The 18237-nt window shown below is 42.7% G+C and overlaps 2 protein-coding genes across 12 annotated transcripts in view; one reads left to right on the forward strand and one right to left on the reverse strand.

Moving 5' to 3' along the window:
* The window catches only part of PIGC (phosphatidylinositol glycan anchor biosynthesis class C), a 28117-nt gene that overhangs the window by 929 nt on the left and 8951 nt on the right, over positions 1–18237 (forward strand). For 4 of the 11 annotated variants that reach the window (XM_075616730.1, XM_075616732.1, XM_075616731.1 and 1 more), the window contains exons 2-4: positions 8791–8929; positions 14888–14997; positions 16067–16159. The exons of 4 other annotated variants lie outside the window; for them this stretch is intronic. The gene's annotated coding sequence lies outside the window, so the exon portion shown is untranslated. Of the gene's footprint in view, positions 1–8790; positions 8930–9277; positions 11507–12581; positions 13176–14887; positions 14998–16066; positions 16160–18237 lie in introns of those variants that run through there. 3 more of the 11 variants (XR_012804111.1, XM_075616735.1, XM_075616738.1) reach the window with 3 other exon arrangements.
* Positions 14662–18237, reverse strand: part of DNM3 (dynamin 3) — a 292881-nt gene continuing 289305 nt past the window's right edge. The window contains exon 24 of the mRNA XM_075616718.1: positions 14662–14725. The gene's annotated coding sequence lies outside the window, so the exon portion shown is untranslated. The remainder of the gene's footprint in view (positions 14726–18237) is intronic.

Here is an 18237-nt window from a genome sequence, read left to right on the forward strand (position 1 = left end):
TTAATATGAGTGTGGTTACCTGTACGTTCAGTGTTCCCTAATGATGTTGTGTTAGTTTATTTGTTGAATTGCTAAAACTATAAGGCCAAACATGTTTTCTTTATATTTTTAAATGTACATTTTTGTAGATGCCTTCTGAACTATACTGGAACTTTCTAAATTATAAAATACCACCTAAAAACCATGCATCCTGGGATAGAATAGAGCCTTTATATGTCAGTACATTGAGATTTATTTATTTTCTAGGGGTTGGAATGTGTGGGATGTCTTTAAATTTAGCCCAAACCTAAATTTGGAGTATTGCACCTTTATTGCTCTGAATTATTATACAAGAGGGAATCTATATATTTTGGAAAGTTGTTTGTCTGTTCGTTATGCATTTGGTCACCCCTTAAGTCATATCAAAATTACGTTTCATCCAAGATAACGGCTTCAGCATTTTCGGATTCATAACATAATAATGAATGCGTATTATGTATTCTGCCAAAAGTTATCCACAATAAGGTATTAATTCTCAAAAAGTTAATCTTGTACATAATGAAAAAGCAAAAGCTGGGGTATACTAATGTAACGGGTATTCCCTGTGAATACAGACGCTACTACCTGCTGTGTAACCTGTGTGGCTCTCAGGAGCCTAAGCCTCCGCTTGGGGAGCCTGGGGTACATACATATAATACGATCTCGTGGTGCAACGCCTCCACCTGGGAGGGATCCCAACGGAGTGGGAGGAGGCCCTCACAGGAACAATCACATTAAGCAAACAGTTGTAAAACAGAACTGGCTTGACTGCATATATATAAGCAGTGTTTGACAAACCTATACATTTGCTCGCCCCGGGCGAGTGGATTTAACCCACGGGCGAGTAAATATTGGCCCAAGCAGCACACGTTTGGTACTAGGTGGCGAGTAGATTTTTTTGTGATTTGTCAACCACTGTATATAAGCATAACATTCACTAAACACATTAACGGTTAGCACTGCTTAAGGATATTGCATAATCCCCACACCCACCGCCGTGTACCCCCACACCGTCAGCGCTGCCACTATGTGAGAGTACTCTCGTGTGTGCACGTGCGTAACGTTACCTGCCCAATGCGACGGCACCTGGGCGCTAAAGACTCTTCACAAAGGATCAGATTACTTTAGGACGACGTCCGGTTCCTTCGGTGAGAAGATCTGTGAGGGCGGTCCACCCTTGGTACGGTTCCGCTCTCTGTGCTGAGCAAGCTTGATCCCAAGCCTCTGACAGGAAGCGCAGTGTCCGCTGTGTCCCTAACTGGCGTTGGATAGTAAGGGGCAGTGTCCCTAACCTGGGTCCTGTCCCTACAACACTCAACTACTGGTGACTCAGGGCTATCTGGGGCCTAGGGGGCTGCACTGACTCCTGCACCCTACCTCCTTCCCCTAGCTGCTCCTGACGCCGACTGACTAGCGTGCTCCAAGCCCGCGAAATGTATCCATTCTCCCCTGCAGGGAGATGCTGTAGCCCTATTGGCTCCCTGGGGTCACGTGGGGCAGTCCTGGGGCTCATGGGAGATGTAGTCCCTTCTGTGTGCCCTCCCCTGATTGGCTGCCTCTCGCGCGCTGTCACTGCGCATGCTCAATGTCCCTGGCTGGCTGCCGCATGCGGGGACTCACTGCGCATGCGCGAACACATAGAAGATGGCGGCGCCCTCGCCGCCCTGCTTCGGGAGCGCCGAGAGCCCTGACAACACGATTGCGGCCTTGGCAACCGGCCGCACGCGTCCCCGGCAACCCCCGCACCAGTTCCCATCTGCCCCTCACTCCTGCAAGCGCCGACGGGTCCGCCATTGGCTCGGCGGCACCCGCGATCGCCAGCCAGGTGAGGGAGGGGCGACGGGCAGAGGGGGACCTGGCTACATCAAGGATAAAAGATAGGGCATTTATTAACGCAGCAGTGGACGCTTAGACATTTTTCTTTTGCATTGTATTGTTTTACTTAAAGAGATCTATTCATTCCCTTTCCAACACTATTTTTTTTTTAAATCTGATGCTTCACTCGGGAGATATTAGCGTTTGAAATATTACACTTTAGAGTCGTTATGAAGTACCAGGTACGTCCTCAGCACTTAATCGTTTTCTAGGGGTAGAGAGGACTGACCGCTCCAGCCAAGCAGCCAGCCCATTGGAAACACGTCAGTTACCGGCATCTGTACACCGGTCGTGTAATGCGATTGCTCCAGGAGCGGTAACAGCACAAACGTGCCAGAGGTCCGATTGCACTCTGCTCCTGCCGGACCCCCCAGCACTGTGGTTAAGCATTCAGGAGGTTCAAATGGAGCTCATCCCAGATCCCAATGCAATATAAAGGTTACCAAGGCAAGCTCAGAATCTAGTGATTAATAAAATCATACTTTTTAACACACAAAAAAAAAGTCTGCTGTGAAACGTTGAATGAATAAATACTCACCACTTGACCACTATCTTATGGCTTAAGATATCGTAGTCAGATTTTTCCATGGTGGTTCCTGAGATCAAGGAGCAGGTTTTTGTCTTTGTTTGGATACAATTCACAAATGACATCGGCAATGACACAACCCACAAGCTACCACATCATTTTGGTCACTCTGAAAATCGAATTTGCAACATTAGCAAAAATGCAAGAGCAGCCAAAGTTCTTCAAGAGTGCAAGATCATTATTTAGGACGATAGTACAATGTCCCACAAACACGCATTAGATGCTCTCAATCTAACACTTCAGAACCTCAGAGGCAAGAAACTATTATGCGTGGAAGTTGTTGTTTTAGCAGGGGATTTTTGCATTCAGAAACTAAAAAATTGAATTATCCATTTACAAATCTCAGTAATTTTTGATTTCTTAGAATTCCCAAGGAACGCTGGGAATTTTTAGCTAGTCTGTCTATAATGAGCTTTTAAGTTGCTGCTTTATACAACATTTAAGTTGAGCAAAAATATGAATGTCATAGTAGAAGTTGACTTTGCAAGTTTAAATGAGTTAAACCCACTGTACTTGAAAAAAAAAATCTTTTTTTTTTAAAAATAAAATCTGAAGGTTTACCACCATAAAAGTAAGATTAACCGTAACTTCAGTAGACTTCATTTTTTTGTCGGCCAATCAATATGCTTTTTCTCCCAACATTCCTGCCCTCCAGTTATGTCACGTCCAATCAGGCTGTTGTACCCGCATGTCATTTTTGGGCTGCACTACTGTACAGTCTGAGTAGGAATTACATCACTGGTGGGTGTCTCTGCCACTGCTTTCCATGTTCCTACTTGTTAACGGCTGTTCAATGAATGTCAACTAAAGCAGCAATCCCTTGCTGACGGCTATATGAGTTTAACTTATCATGTTAGTATCTTGCCCCTTGAGCATGTCCTGGCTTTTTTTTTCTCTAGGGCTTTATAGTGTTAAAAAATCATGATCGTCTTAATCTTTAGCTGGTGGGGTTACCATGGTAACCTTTAAACTGCACATGCTCTTGGCAGATCTCCATTTTAACCTCCCGGACACTTAATATCTCAATGCTCTATGGATCATTACATTGGAAGAATTAAAACAGCTTTGTAAAGTGCACAAAGAGATCTCTTAAGCAAGTAAAAATAGAATGCAAAAAATAAATAAACGGGTGATTAGCATGGACTGCTGTTTTAATGAGTGATAATGGCTATTGCATTTTACTAACTATACCCCAAAACCCAATTTATTTTCAACATTTCAATTTAAAAGAATCATCATTAAAACTGATATAGTAGGTGAGAAAGGGCCACACAGTGTTGTCTCCAGAGCCATATATAGCATATTAACTTCTGTTTGCCTGTGTAGACGTTTTTTTATTCAAGTAATGTTTTATCAGCTGGAGTCCAAAAAAGCATATTACTGAAGCTCAAGTCTTTTGGGGACAAAGATCATAACCTGCATTGCAACTCGGCAGCGATGACTCAGTAAAGTTACAGAGCAAAACATTACTCACGCAAGCATTGCCTAATATTGCCACTCAGTCACTGGTCCCTAAGAGCACTCTAATTCCACAATGCATTATTGGCTTACTCATGGATTACGGGATCTTACTGTGACTTTATATATTCCCATGAAAATGCAATGCTAACAATCTATTCACATTATGCCATTCACAATGCCAGCCTCGGAGAGTTTAGGATTTCATTTTTGTCATAAAGTGCCATGTACAGTATGATCCAACTCAGAAATGAAGCGAAGACAGGAGTCCGCTCCCCTCCGTTCTCCATAACATTTAGTAGGGGTTGCATGAAAGTGTCTATTTCTACCTACTCCCTCTAATGCACTAAGGCTACGGGCCCCAGTGCGTGCGACGGGGTGCCTGGCGGAGCTCGTTCCCTGCATCAGAGCGATCTGATGGACTTCAGGCATTTCCTGTCGGGGGCGCGGCCATGACATCACGAGGCTGGTTCGCCCTCATTGGCTGAGCTTCCGCCATGACGTGGCCAATGCTCGTCCGCTGTGCCAAAAGACGGCAGTACTTTGTGTGCGCGCAGCCGCGGCTACCGGGGACGAAGCCTAAGGCTGCATGTTCATGGACAAATTAACTTCTATTCACTGCAACTGAACTAAGCATAGAGAGAACGGGCAGCTTTTACCTAGAACAGTGTTTTTTACGCCTCTCCTTAGGGAGTCCCAGGTACCGTACGATTTTAGGAATGACTAATAAATTCATTTACTGTATGAGAGATTGCAGTTAGCCAAACAGCTGTCCGTTTTTAAGCTATCACGTAAACCTGGGGAATCTCAAATTCCCTGTGGATATAATTGAAATACTCTGACCCAGAACATTATATATGAAAATACATATAGGTGTGGGTTTAACCATGCACTCACATGTTGCTGCTTTTCCATGTTCTATTATGTGTTTTTTTTGTTTGTTTGTTTTGCTTTAGTATGAATTAAAGGACATCATGGAAACTATTTGAATATGATTATCATATATTGATGTTCTAGATTTCAGTGTGCAGCTGACTTTCTTTAATTGGCACTTAAAGATCAGGTGTGAGGGCCCCTCTCTAGTGGCACCTGTTATACAAGTGATGTATCCTAAGGAAATGACCGACATTCTTTGTGTTTTAGTGACTGTACTCTGGGAGGTGACCGCTCCTATGAGTTAAACCCTAACCACCTTTAGAGATTATTTTTAAACTCAATGCTACGTGGCAGTGCAGCTATCGGGCAATGGATTAAAGAGACAGGTCACTCTGATCTGCAAATAGAACCTTTCCAGATCACTAAATCCCCCTCCCCCTCCCTCAGTCCAATGTAAAAGTCATTCAATACACACAGAGCTTTAAGCTAATAAGTTATTAATGTACATGCATTATGTCCAAAGTGTATTAGGGCTTGCAAGATAATCATTAACATTAAAACCCTTTTTGCTGTTCTTAACTTCTGATCTAGAAGCAACTTCACAATTATTTCAGGATTTTGAGCTTGTTCCTCTCTTCTTCCCTCACCCTTTCTACCGAAGACTAATTAAGTTGATTACAGTTTTCCCTGCTACTTATTGGTATTATTCAAAATTATAAGACTATGCGCCTTGAATTTCCAAAAGGTTTATCTCATACGAACAGAATAGGAGTCATTTATCAAACAATTCCCTTTCTTAAATAAAAACGAGCAGTTAAAGCAGAGATCGGCAAACACATAATGCCTGCCTAGTACTATAACACTTTAATCACTACTTGTGTCAGAGGAGCCAGAAAGATTAGGTTAGCTACTCCCACCCAACATCCCAATAGCATGAGATAAGTGCTGTTGTTGTTCTGTAAATGGTAAGAGTTTAGCTGAAACAGAATCATAACAGCCATCACACAAGACCTTGGGGGCTATGTATAAACAATCATTTTTTGAAAACAATTGAAAGCATTGTCAAAAAAAAATCATTAGCGCCGTTTGTTGGTATATTATTATCTGCTTTCTTATTCTGTGTACGGTGTGTCACATTCATACATGTAAATGCATTAAGAATTGTTTGCGTCTACTTGCATTTGTCTGCTACGGCAAGTTGACTGACAATTTTGACGCATTTCTGGGGCAAAAAAGTGACACGCTTGCACTTTTTGTTTTGACATTTGCATACAGTATGTGTGCCACTGATAACATCCAAACTTCACCTCTAAGTTCACTCACTGGCATATTTTTTTAACGCTTTTTACATAGACCCTCATGTAGTTCAGAACATCCAACCCCCCCCCCCCCCCCCCAAAAAAAAACATGTGCAGTGGTGTAGATTGCTTCTGCTAAAAGATCTATGGCAGATGTAGGAAACTTGATTAACCGGTTAAAGCTGCAATTCAATTAAAAAATTAGTTTAAAAAAAATATATATTTTTTTTCCCCCATTCAATATGTGCATCAATACAATCTGCACACTGACAAGTGATTAGCTAAGCTACAGATCGATCCGTGCTCCTGTAATAGATCGCTTGCTCCGGGTTATTTAATTCAGTTCTTGCACAGCATTCTGGGCAATGTAGTCCTGGAATATGATTGACTGGCAGTTACTAGAAACAACTGGTTCAATGCTAGAGAGAGGGCGGGGCTCAAGAGCCAGAGCCTATCAGAATGGAAGGGGCTGTCACTTTGGAAATGCTTCCTACATTAGAAACATTAAAAATGTCTTTAAAACTTTTTTTTTTTTTTTTTTTTTTTTAATGCTACAACTATTTTCTCATAGTACAGAACTGATTTATTTAAATTAAAAAAAAACACGTAGGATATTGCTTGAACTGCTGCTTTAATGGTATAATTGCTGTGGATGAAGGTACAATATTTAGGAAATGATAGATACCCCAAAGAATGTGTGAGATGTTACTCTGTAATAAATCAAATTGCAGCCCTCTCTAAGGCCTCGGCCAAGCTTCCCGCTGGCGTGCTGAGGCGCGCTGAGGCTCAGGGAAAGCGGGTGCTTTCCCTGCGCGCTGTCAGGGGGCGGGCCCGGGGGGGGCAGTGATGTCACGGAGCTGGTTCACCCTCATTGGGCGAACCGCTCACGTGACCGGCCCTGCGCGCCGGCAAGCAGGGAAATTTTCAATTCTGGTAAGACCGCGGAAGCGTAGACGAGCCCCTACTAAAGCCGCTCTAATTGCGGCTGTAGGGGTTCAGTGCTGAGCGGGAGCACGCCTCAGCGCGCCTCCGCCAGCAAGCAGCAACCATGGACGAGGCCTAACTCTTGCGGACTTGTGTGTTCTAAGTATCCTTCGTATTCTGCACTTTGTACAGTATTGAAAATGTTTATTAGGACAAAAAGTAATAAAATTGCTTCATAAACATGATCTCAAACATTGTATCTGACGTGAGAAAAGACACATTCATATTCTTGTCTTCACACATTCCTTTCCTTTATAAATAGAAAGCCCTCTAAGCCGGAATGGTTACTTATATCTTCTTGAGGTCCACAACAAAGGGAATTGGGGGCTAGATGTACAGTACAGTAGTGAAAGTACAATGAATGTCACAGCTTTAATGCATTTTTAGACTGGGACTGTTCACATACAGTTTCCCAGAGGGACATCCAACACCTGAAAAGGCTGAGGCTAACCGCATCTCCCAAATATCTAAAGTTAGGCCCGTAATATAGTGGGCGTGCTTGCTGCGCCGCGCGCGCGGAAGTTATAGTTGACTGTGGTTAGCCAGCCATTGTATGTTAGGAGCCAGTGCGCACGCACGGCATTGAGCGTGGAGCCGAGCGATAGCGGGAAAAATTCAAAAAGTATTTGCGCCGCTACCACCGCTGTGATGTATATGTGTATGTATGCATGTATGCGTATGTATGTGTGTGAACAATGTTAATAAATAATTTATTCTTGTTTTACACAACGTGTAATTTACTAATTAATATTTTTAAAAAATATAATAAATTAATAACACACAATCTACATATACATATAAATATATACATATACACACACACACACACACACACTGCAAACCTGTAGCTCCCGGCAGCATGCACTGTACACTCAAAAAGTGTGCGTCACATGCACACGCGTTCGCACAGGTGCGCCCACACCAACTATAGAACAAGCCTTATTGTGCACTCATCAACAACCAGACAAGAAATGCGTGTCCTAGGTTCCATGATTTCACCCCAGAATAGAATATTTGTAATGGTCAAAAATTGGTCCAGTATGGGAACCAGCACACCAACTAGAATAACTCACACTAGTGGTTTCTACTTCCAATGGAGATTTATTTAGAAAATAATCAGCAATATGCTTGTACAAAACAGCATGGAAAGATGACGAAAAACAGAGAGGAAAAAACAATCCTTTGGATGAGATGCATTATTAAAAGTTACATTTTATTTACATAGTAGATCGCTGACCTAATAACGGCATAAATAAAGAATGATCCACGTGTGCATCTCGTCCAAAGGATTGTCTTTTCTTTCTGTTTTCGTCAGATTTCCAAGTTCAAGGATGCAAATAAAAACAAAACACAAATGTTACAAAGTTTATCATTCAGACTCCTTTGTTAGTTGCTGCTATCTAATTGCATAAAGAAAAAAAAGCTGCCGTGATTCCAGTATTCCATTACCCAAATGTTATAAAACAGTTCTTTTTAGACCTCCTCAAAAACAAAATTCCAAAAAAAGAGTAAATAAAACAAGATTTAGATTTCTTTTTACTAGCTGCCAGCTACCAGAGATGAACACTACAAAATGTGTTTTTGGGTAAAAGAAAAATTTGATGGCAGATATAAACAACTTGGCCCGTATAAAGTGCCCACGTTCCCTCCAGTTGTAAAACCTCAGACTTTATTATAACTTTGTGTTTCTTCCAGATTTAGGATAACCTTTTGTCCATCCCAGGCAGTTTTGGATTCCCTATTGGTTTCCACCACCTCTGCTGAGAGGATATTCCATGAATCCAGCACCATTCTGTGCAGAAGTAATGAGTAGAATACACTATTAATGCTGACCGTACGTATATAGCATAAGGAGGTGCTTGAATCTTTAGTCTCTTCACTAAAGATAAAAGTAGTTAAGCATATTTTGGCTTGTTTGGGTGACTCGAGGACATGTTTCTATGGCCAGAAGAACAGTTTTAAATTGTAACTACAGTATTTGCTTCAAATAAAGTACAGGTCTGTCTCAGTCTCTTTATTAACTGAGACTGAACAACTTGGTACTGCATTGTGTGTGTGTGTGTTTGTGTGCACTGGGTGACAGTCAGCTTGTAACTTTAGGAGATGTGTTTAGTAGAAGGAGCTGCAGTGCTACATGGCTACATAATAAACCATTTCAATTATTGCCTGTATCCCACAACAGATAAAAGTAACCAAAAGACCCTGCCATCTACTTGCTTCTGGTCCATACAAAGTTGCTGACATCACTGTGTACCACTAGACTTTGATCCCAGCATTGGCACATCCGAGAATATGTCCGGCTACTTATCCAGAGCCACGTAGAACGCTACTCAGGTTAAAGATAAGAAGAGGAAATACCGGCAAACTTATTAAAGTATGCCGTTTAGAATAAAGACAAAGAGAGGCTTATGCAAACAATATCACTGTATAAGAAGTACTCCCAGCAGTGTTACCAACCTTTACCAATGCCTATACAAGAAAATAAAAAATATATATTTTGCTTAGAGCTGATTCCCACCTAAATAAAAAAGTGAAAAAGCAATAACTAGACAAACTAAAGTGAACTGCAATGCTACATGCAAAAGTAACCATAGCAAGAGACAAATAGTAAACGGGACAAAATAGTGCAAAAGGGAATACAAGATAACAAACAAGAAGGTACCTGAATCTCAGTAGAACTGGAGGTCTGCAAAAAAGGAACAGGGAAAGTCGCAGCGCTAGGGGAAAAGAATAACTTGACTCCTGATCTGTAACAGAAAGTTTGACAGGCAAATAACTAACAGACTGGGTGGCGTTTTATACCCAAACTAAGATGGCAGCTGGTCTCATGGCCTGTTCTAGTTCTAACTGGCCCTGAGTCTGAACCTACAGTAACTCCTCTGTGCTTCCTCTGTGTGCCCATACAGGTCTGCGAGGAGTACTGTGTGAGGGAATCATGACACTTTGCTAACATGTTATCTGTTATATTGTAGTAAAAAGCGTTCCTTACTGTGGAAAGGAAGTGCGCATTATATTCATGATTTTTGTCAATCCTGGGAAAGACAACAGGACAAACCACAGAATTATTTTACTTGAATACCCCAAATAATTAGCTTTTTAGGAGATCAAAACAGCCCAAAGTGAATCATTATTTATTTTCTACATTAATTTTAATAACGTCATTTCCTCCACCCATTGTTGTGATCTGAATCTAATCATGGTCATTTCTTTCACTGCTGGAAAGGCCTTCTACTTATTGCTCACGTCCATGTGGATCACAATATGGTTAAGTATATCCGTAATTAAAATTAGTCATGTTTGAATTTTTTGCAAACTGCTGAAGGGGACATATAATATACAGCCTTGCACTTTGCATTCCTAAAGGGAAAAAGGACCCTCTGTGTATGTATATATATATATATATATATGATGTTAAGAGTTAGAAGAGTAGGTTTTAGGTTTCAGTTATTTCCCCTACAGCAGTTCTTCAGTCCTTTCAGCTTTTAGCCCAGCCAGGGAGACGAGGGAGGTGTAGTGGAGGGTTTCTGGAGTTCCTGGAATCTGCATGCGAAGGGCTGGGTCTCCCAACATCTGCTGCTGTAGCATGGTCAGACCATACAAGGCTGGGTTAGACTGGATCCTCTCTGAAAGGGACAGGAAAGGGTGCTGAAATGTGCATGTGTAAACATGTTGTTGTAAAGCTTGAAGTGACAGAGTGATGGTGCAGAAACAGGCGCTAAACACTACTAGTGATCACTAATAATAAAGTGAAATAAATATACAAACAATACAATATCCGTGACTTTGGTGACTCAATTAGTGCCAAATGAAGTGATTAATATAAAAGTTGCAACTCCCTGCTCAACCCCTCTGGAAGGGACTGTCTTCACTGGTCCCAGAAGGTCGATATGTATTCTCACAACCCAGGGGGAGCATATAGAAGAAAAGCAACAACAAGAAAAACAATCTAAGTGCAGACAATAAAATTCAGGTGCGAGTTAATTCACTGGATGTCTTGGCTCGTGTGTGCAGCCTAATCACAGGATTGCAGTAGTGTATGGGCAACTACAGGTAACTGGAATGTGTTCAATCACACAGGCGTAGATGCACTCCAACCCAGATATCATTGTGGTGGTAAAATATAAGGACAGAGAGAAATACCCGTGGTGCAGATCAATGGTACAAAGGTATTACTTTATAAAGATGCTTAAAATTGCGCACTTACAATAAAAAAGTATTAAAACAACATGTATCGCTCTCAAGTGAATGAAGCATAGATCGGATACTGCCGAAGCTCACCCCGCCGCCCCTGTTCTGTGTCTGGTGGATTCCACAGCACTCTGCCGTCTGCCGCTTAGCCCCTCTCTGCAGCGTTGGTAACTCGGCTTCCTTGCGGTCTCCGACGCGTCACGTTACTTCCGGTAAGGCTTCTGTGATGGACAGCAGCTCGGCACCAATCCTCTCTATTTCTGGGCGGGCCTACTCTACGCGTTTCGCCAATAGAATGTTTGGCTTCATCAGGATACTACTTCAATCCTGTGAGTTGGCTGCACACACGAGCCAAGACATCCAGTGAATTAACTCACACCTGAATTTTATTGTCTGCACTTAGATTGTTTTTCTTGTTGTTGCTTTTCTTCTATATGCTCCCCCTGGGTTGTGAAAATACGTAAAGCTTGAAGTGTGCATATAGCACATTGTAATACACAGTATGTTTGTGTAACTACAGTGCATGACTAGCATGTGTGCATACCAGTATACCCAATTTAGTTTAGACGCAAGTGCAAAATGGCAGTGACATTAAAATGTGAGCGCATTGCTATTCCTGGAATTAGGAGCCAATTTAGAGTTAGGTGCTACAGTTCTTTAGCAGGTGGTCTTAAAATACGATAATGAGGACTTAGATTATCTCCATTTGCTATGCATAATTTGAACACATTTTGCAATCATATGTCCCTGTACGTCATACTGTACCCAGAAATGACCCTATAACACACAATTACAGTATTGCCAGGAGATTGCTCATTGGAGGGATAGCTGTTCCAATGTGTTATTTAGGCTCTAAATTAGCCTGAATAAGCTCCAAAATGTCAATGATGATGTGATGTGTGAGGCGGTACCTCTGCAGTACCCCATGTTTTGCATGCAAAATACATTATCTTTGGTCCTGTAAATTATTTATTTTTTTCCATGGACTTGGTCTAGTCTCAGGAATAACAAACAGTGGCAGGTGGCGTCTGCACATTAATAAAGCTGTAATTGCAGCCATAGCTCTGAAAAATGTATGTTGCAAATACATTTTAGAGGGTAGTTGTCAGGAATCCACTCCTGGGTTTGGCTGGATCCCTTCCATCCGGAGCTTTGCAGGTTCCAGACAATCTATTCCCTGCTTCTGCAATCACCTTCCTCCTGCTGCCTCCTGTGCAGCTCTGGCCTGATTGGCCTCCTGTGCTATTTAGTGCCTGCCCCGCCCTCAGGAAGTTGCTGGACATAAACTTTGCAATCCAAGTTGCAAGTGACTGTGCTTGTCACAGACTCCCTGTTTGGCCTGCTAGGCCTCCTTGTGCCTGGTATCCTGCTTCCAGTCCCCTGCTTCACAAGGCCTTCTTGTTTAGCAGCCCCGGCGCTGCTTCCCTTGTTCCTGGCAGACTTCGCTGCCGCGCTGAAGCGGCTACGCTGGTGTCCCCAGTGTTTCCTGTGGCGTGTCTGTACCCATGGTTCCTGTGGCCTTCCTGTTGGCAGTTCCTGTTTCCCAGTGGTCTCCACCACTCTCGGCTGTACCCGGCTAGGGGGTGCCGTTTTGTGCTGAAGCACTGGATTCTGCAGTTCCTGTTCCCAGTGGTCTCCAACACTCTCGGCTGTACCCGGCTAGGGGGTGCCGTTCTGTGCTGAAGCACTGGATTTCCAGTTCCTGTTCTTATCCCTGAAGTACCGTCACCCAAGATTTCCTGTTGATGACCTCGGCTTGTTTCCTCGACCACCGCTCCTGTGCCGCCTGCCTTGACCCCTGCCTGGATAACGTTAACCCTACCTTCTCCAATCCTGACCTGGCTATGTCTGATTATGGAATCCGCACTCCGGACCTGACTCCGTGGCCTAAGGTCGGTGTTTATATATCCCCACCTCAGCCCCGTGGTCCGGTACCAGTTTGTGGCAAGCACGTACGTTACAGTAGTCTGATTTGCACCAGGTCCATATACGCGCATAATTAAGAAGGGGTCATAAATTAAAAACAACTCTAAGTGGGACTGTTATATAAAACAGGTCCTATTTATTGCGTTTCACCCATATTGCGCTCATTGAAATAAATTCACTGTCCTTTGTGCCTATTTTTGTCCAACTCTAAATGTAGGTCTTATTCTTATGTGTCGCAAACCATCGATAAGCACCATACAATGAGTTTGCTCTGTTACCCAACTGTAAACCAGCCCTTTGTTTATGCAGTACATGTCTAGGACACTTTGTATGTATACAATACACAGAAAGTACAATATCTGTGTGTGTATACTGCTCAGACATCCTAGCCATGTATGCACAGTTTACATTTACCATAGATGTTTAGGACAGTAATTTTATAGTACATATCTAAGACTGTGCATACATTATGTGTGTGTCTATGGAACAAGGTGATTCCCAGTTGAGTGCAAATAGCCGCACGGCTATTCGCACTCAGTAAACATCCCAGCCTGGAATCGAACCCTTGTCCCCGTACGGCTATTCGCACTCAGTAGAACTTAACTGAGTGCGAATAGCCCAGCTGTTATGAACAGGTTTCTATGCCTTTATTCACCAGGAAAAAATCAGAAAGTCTTATAGCTCAGTGGTTATGCTCCAGGCTATTAGTACAGGAGACCTGGGTTCGATTCCTGGCTAGGATGTTCATTTTTTCCATTTTATTTCCTACTGAGTGCGAATAGCCGTGCGGCTATTTGCACTCAGTAGAAAATAAAATGGAAAAAATAAACATCCCTACCAGGAATCGAACCCTGGTGCCCTATGCTAATGGCCTGCTGCATAACCACTGAGCTATAAAACTTCCTGATTTTTTCCTGGTAAATAAAGGCATAGAAACCTGTTTATAACAGCTCGGCTATTCGCACTCAGTTAAGTTCTACTGAGTGCAAATAGCCGCACGGCTATTCGCACTCAGTAGAAAATAAAATGGAAAAAATAAACATCCCTGCTAGGAATCGAACCCTGGTCCACTATGCGAATGGCCTGCTGCATAACCACTGAGCTATAAGACTTCCTGATTTTTTCCTCGTGAATAAAGGCATAGAAACCTGTTTATAACAGCTTGGCTATTCACACTCAGTTAAGTTCTACTGAGTGCGAATAGCCGTAAGGGGACAAGGGTTCGATTCCAGGCTGGGATGTTTACTGAGTGCGAATAGCCGTGCGGCTATTTGCACTCAACTGTGAATATCCACTGCCCAGGATCTTCTGCACTATTAACATATGGCACTCATCAAGGCTTTCCTGCAGTCATCAGTGCAAGAGGTTCTGAGTAATCACAGTATATTAGCTCATTGTGTCTGCACAGTAGGATTTTGTGTGGACTGTTTGGGGTGAAGCAAACTTACCTGGTACCATGCCTTGGCACACTGCCACTGTTGGCCCCTGGATATGGACTGGCCGCAGCGGCTTTAGTCTGATCAAAAGACAAGGTATATTAGTACAGAGACTGGTCACCCTCACCAAAGCACTATTTTGACTTGGGGTGTTTTATAGTGTTGTTGAAAAAAAGACAGATATCCATCGAGTTCAACCTATGTTAAATCTACACGACAGATACTTATCCTATTATTTGTAGTTACAGTATATTGATCCAGAGGAAGAAAAACAAAAAAAAAACCCTAGTGAAACATTATCCAATGATATCTCGTAAGAGGAAAACTAAATTCCTTCCTGACTCCAATAATGGCAAGTAGATTTCTCCCTGGATTAACATCCTTTCTATGTTTACTTATTTGTTATATCCCGGTGTACCTTTATAAAAAAATATGTAATTTTCTTAAATATAGATAATAATTCCACAATTTAACTGCCCTTACTGTAAAAAACAATTTCCTTTGTTACTGGTGAAATGCCCTTTTCTCCAATCTTAAGGGATTGACCCTGTGTCATGTGTACTTCCCTTGGTATGATCAGCTCTTTTGAATGTTCCTTGTATTGACCCTGAATATATTTTTATATAGTAATCATATCCCCTTAGATGCCTCCTTTCTAATGTAAACAAATCTAAAATTAGCTACCCCTTTTCTCATAAGTCAGAACTTCCATCCCTTTTATTAATTTGTTGGATCTTCTCTGCACTTTTTATAGTTCCATATTGTGTTTTTTACAGGGTGGGTGCCCAAAACTATACTCCTTATTCAAGGTGTGATTTTCCTAATGCTTTATACAGTGACATAAATATGCATTCGTCCCTTACATCCATACCCTGTTTTAAGCAAAATATGATCGTGTTTGCCTTTGCAGCTACTGCCTCACATTGAGCACTATTACCAAGCTGTCTGTCTACAAGCACTCCTACATTTTCCTGTATCAATGATTGACTTCATTTTAATCCATTTAATTTGAAGTAGCTTGTTTATTCTTGCTTCCCAAATGCACATAACTAATAATGCATAACCTTACACGTATCTGTATTAAACCTCATCTGCCATTTACCTGCCCAAGTTTCCAGTTCATCCAAATCCTTCTGTAGAGATATTTACACCCTGCTCTCTGATTCTACTACCTTACATAATTTAGTGTCATCATCAAAGATGGAGACTTTGCTCTCAATGCCAACCTCAAGGTCATTAATAAAGAAGTTAAAAAGCAGGGCTCCCAGTACCGATCCTTGAAGTACAACTTTAGCCCAACCTGGAAAGGTTCCATTTATGACAGCTCTCTGTCTAGCCTTCAATCAGTTTTCAATCCAGTTTGAAATATTTGTACTAATACCAATTTCCTTTATTTTGTACACTAACCTCTTGTGGTGCAGCATATCAAAAGCCTTTGCAAAATCTAAGTAGACCACATCAACCGCATTACCCTGGTCTAAATTCCTATTGACCTCCTCAAAGAAACTAATAAGGTTAGTTTGGCAAGATCGATCCCTCATATATCCATGCTATTACTAATTGTGTTGTTATCAATTAGGTATTCCTATATATTATCCCTTAGACACATTAGTTTAGACTTGTCTCTTTTAAATGTATTAGCCAGTGGCGAATTTCCCATTAGGCTCGGGCCTAGGTCAACAAAATTTGCGGGTGGCAAAAATGTCCGCCTTTATATACATTTGTGCTGCGGATGTCACCAACGTCATGTGTCATGGCGTCTCGTTGGCATGGCGTTGCGGTGTCAAATGATGTAATGACGTTGCATTACCATGGTAACGTCACGTTGGTGACGTCCGTTCCATCATTTGTCGCTGTGATTCAGAAGGAGAAGGGGGGTGGAAGTAAGGAGGCAGCCACCGCATATAAGTGCCATGGGGCGGTGGATTTTCAAATCCGCCGCTGTGTATTACCCAAGAGCACTGATAAGTGTGCTTTTCTACCAATGTTTTTAAGTCCCATTTTTCTTCCGTATTTTGTCCTGGAACAACTTCCTCCCAATTGTCACTTGTTTCCTGCACTGAATGTTTAAAATATGCTGTATGAAATGCACTTATTCTGTTGCCTTTCAGTGCAATCCATATCTTCTCAGCAGTAAAAAGTAATAAAACAAAATATTAAACAGAAACAATGTTTAGTTCAACTAGACTCATAAGAGATTGTAAGCTTTTCGGGGCAGTGACTCCCTTTCCTAATGTTACTTTCAAGTCTGATGTGCTTGTTCCCATTATGTGTTCTATTATTACGTCAAGTGTATTAATGCTGTGAAGTGCTGTGTACAGTACATGGATGACACTATATAAATCTAGCCTCCTTTCCTAAGGGAACTACGCAGCAAATACACGTGCTGCTATATCTGTTTGCTCAGGAGGCTTAAGCCTCCGCCTTTGGGAGCCTGGGGGTAGCTCTTTCTCTTTGCAGTGCAGCGCCTCCACCTATGTGGGATCCCAGCATTGGCGGGATAACCCCTCATAGGAACCAATACACAGTAAAGAATAATACACACACACTGTATATAACTAAGGTTTACTGTATACGCCTGCTAACACATACAATAACAGTAATAACTATACCCACAGTGTACACCCAATGACCCAACACGTGGTGGTTCCCCCATGTACTGAGGGTGCCTGGCACCAATTCCCCTGGCATCCTGTCCCAGCAATTCCCACCCAAGTGTGAGGTAGCGCTACCCTCTGTGGATGTAGGTGCACGTTGGGTACCTGCCTGGGTACGCCAGTACCCAGGTGCTGCTTGTCACAATAGATTGGAGCGGGTCCCACGTAGCGGGGCCCCCAACACAAATCCCCTCTCTCCTAAGGGTCCTGATCCTCCTCGTGAGGTGAGCTCCAGCCAGGGGGTCTCCCCTAAATGTTCTGGGAAACTGCGGCCTGATCCAAGGTCGCAGAGCACTGCGTGGCTGTCCGGTCAGTGGTGCAGAAATAGGGGAAGAGTCCCTATCTGGGGCCTTCCCTGCAAAACTCTGCTACTATGGCTCAGGGCCTAACTGGGCCTAGAGGCAGTATCTAGGCCAAGCCCAGGAAGCACTGCTCCCTGGACAATACCTTCTGTCTTGCCGCCTCCGTCCGACTGACCATGCTCCTTGTCCCAGAGGAGTTCCTATCAGGCTGCTTTCAATCCCATTGGCTGGGACAGCCCACCTGATCTCCCCCCCCCCCCGAGGATTCTGGGACTAGTAGCCCCGCTTCAGACTATGCGGAGCCAGTTAAAGATGGCCGCCGCTCCGATTGCAACTGCGCATGTGCGGCAGTCACGAACAGCTGCCGCCTCCTCTCCCCACTCGCGTGGAGCTCCGGTGGGTAATCCAGCAGTTCCCCCTCACTGGAGGCAAGGAGGGGGACTCTGCTACATAAATTAAGATATACACACATATACATATATATATATATATATATATATATATATATATATATATATATATTATATATATATATATATATGTACACACGCACACGCACACGCACACACACACACACGTCTTTCATATAGAGTGAATATAAATAAGTAATTGTAACACTGCTTTGCTTATTGG

This window comes from Ascaphus truei, chromosome 10 (assembly GCF_040206685.1).
Source record: "Ascaphus truei isolate aAscTru1 chromosome 10, aAscTru1.hap1, whole genome shotgun sequence".
Classification (NCBI taxonomy): domain Eukaryota; kingdom Metazoa; phylum Chordata; class Amphibia; order Anura; family Ascaphidae; genus Ascaphus; species Ascaphus truei.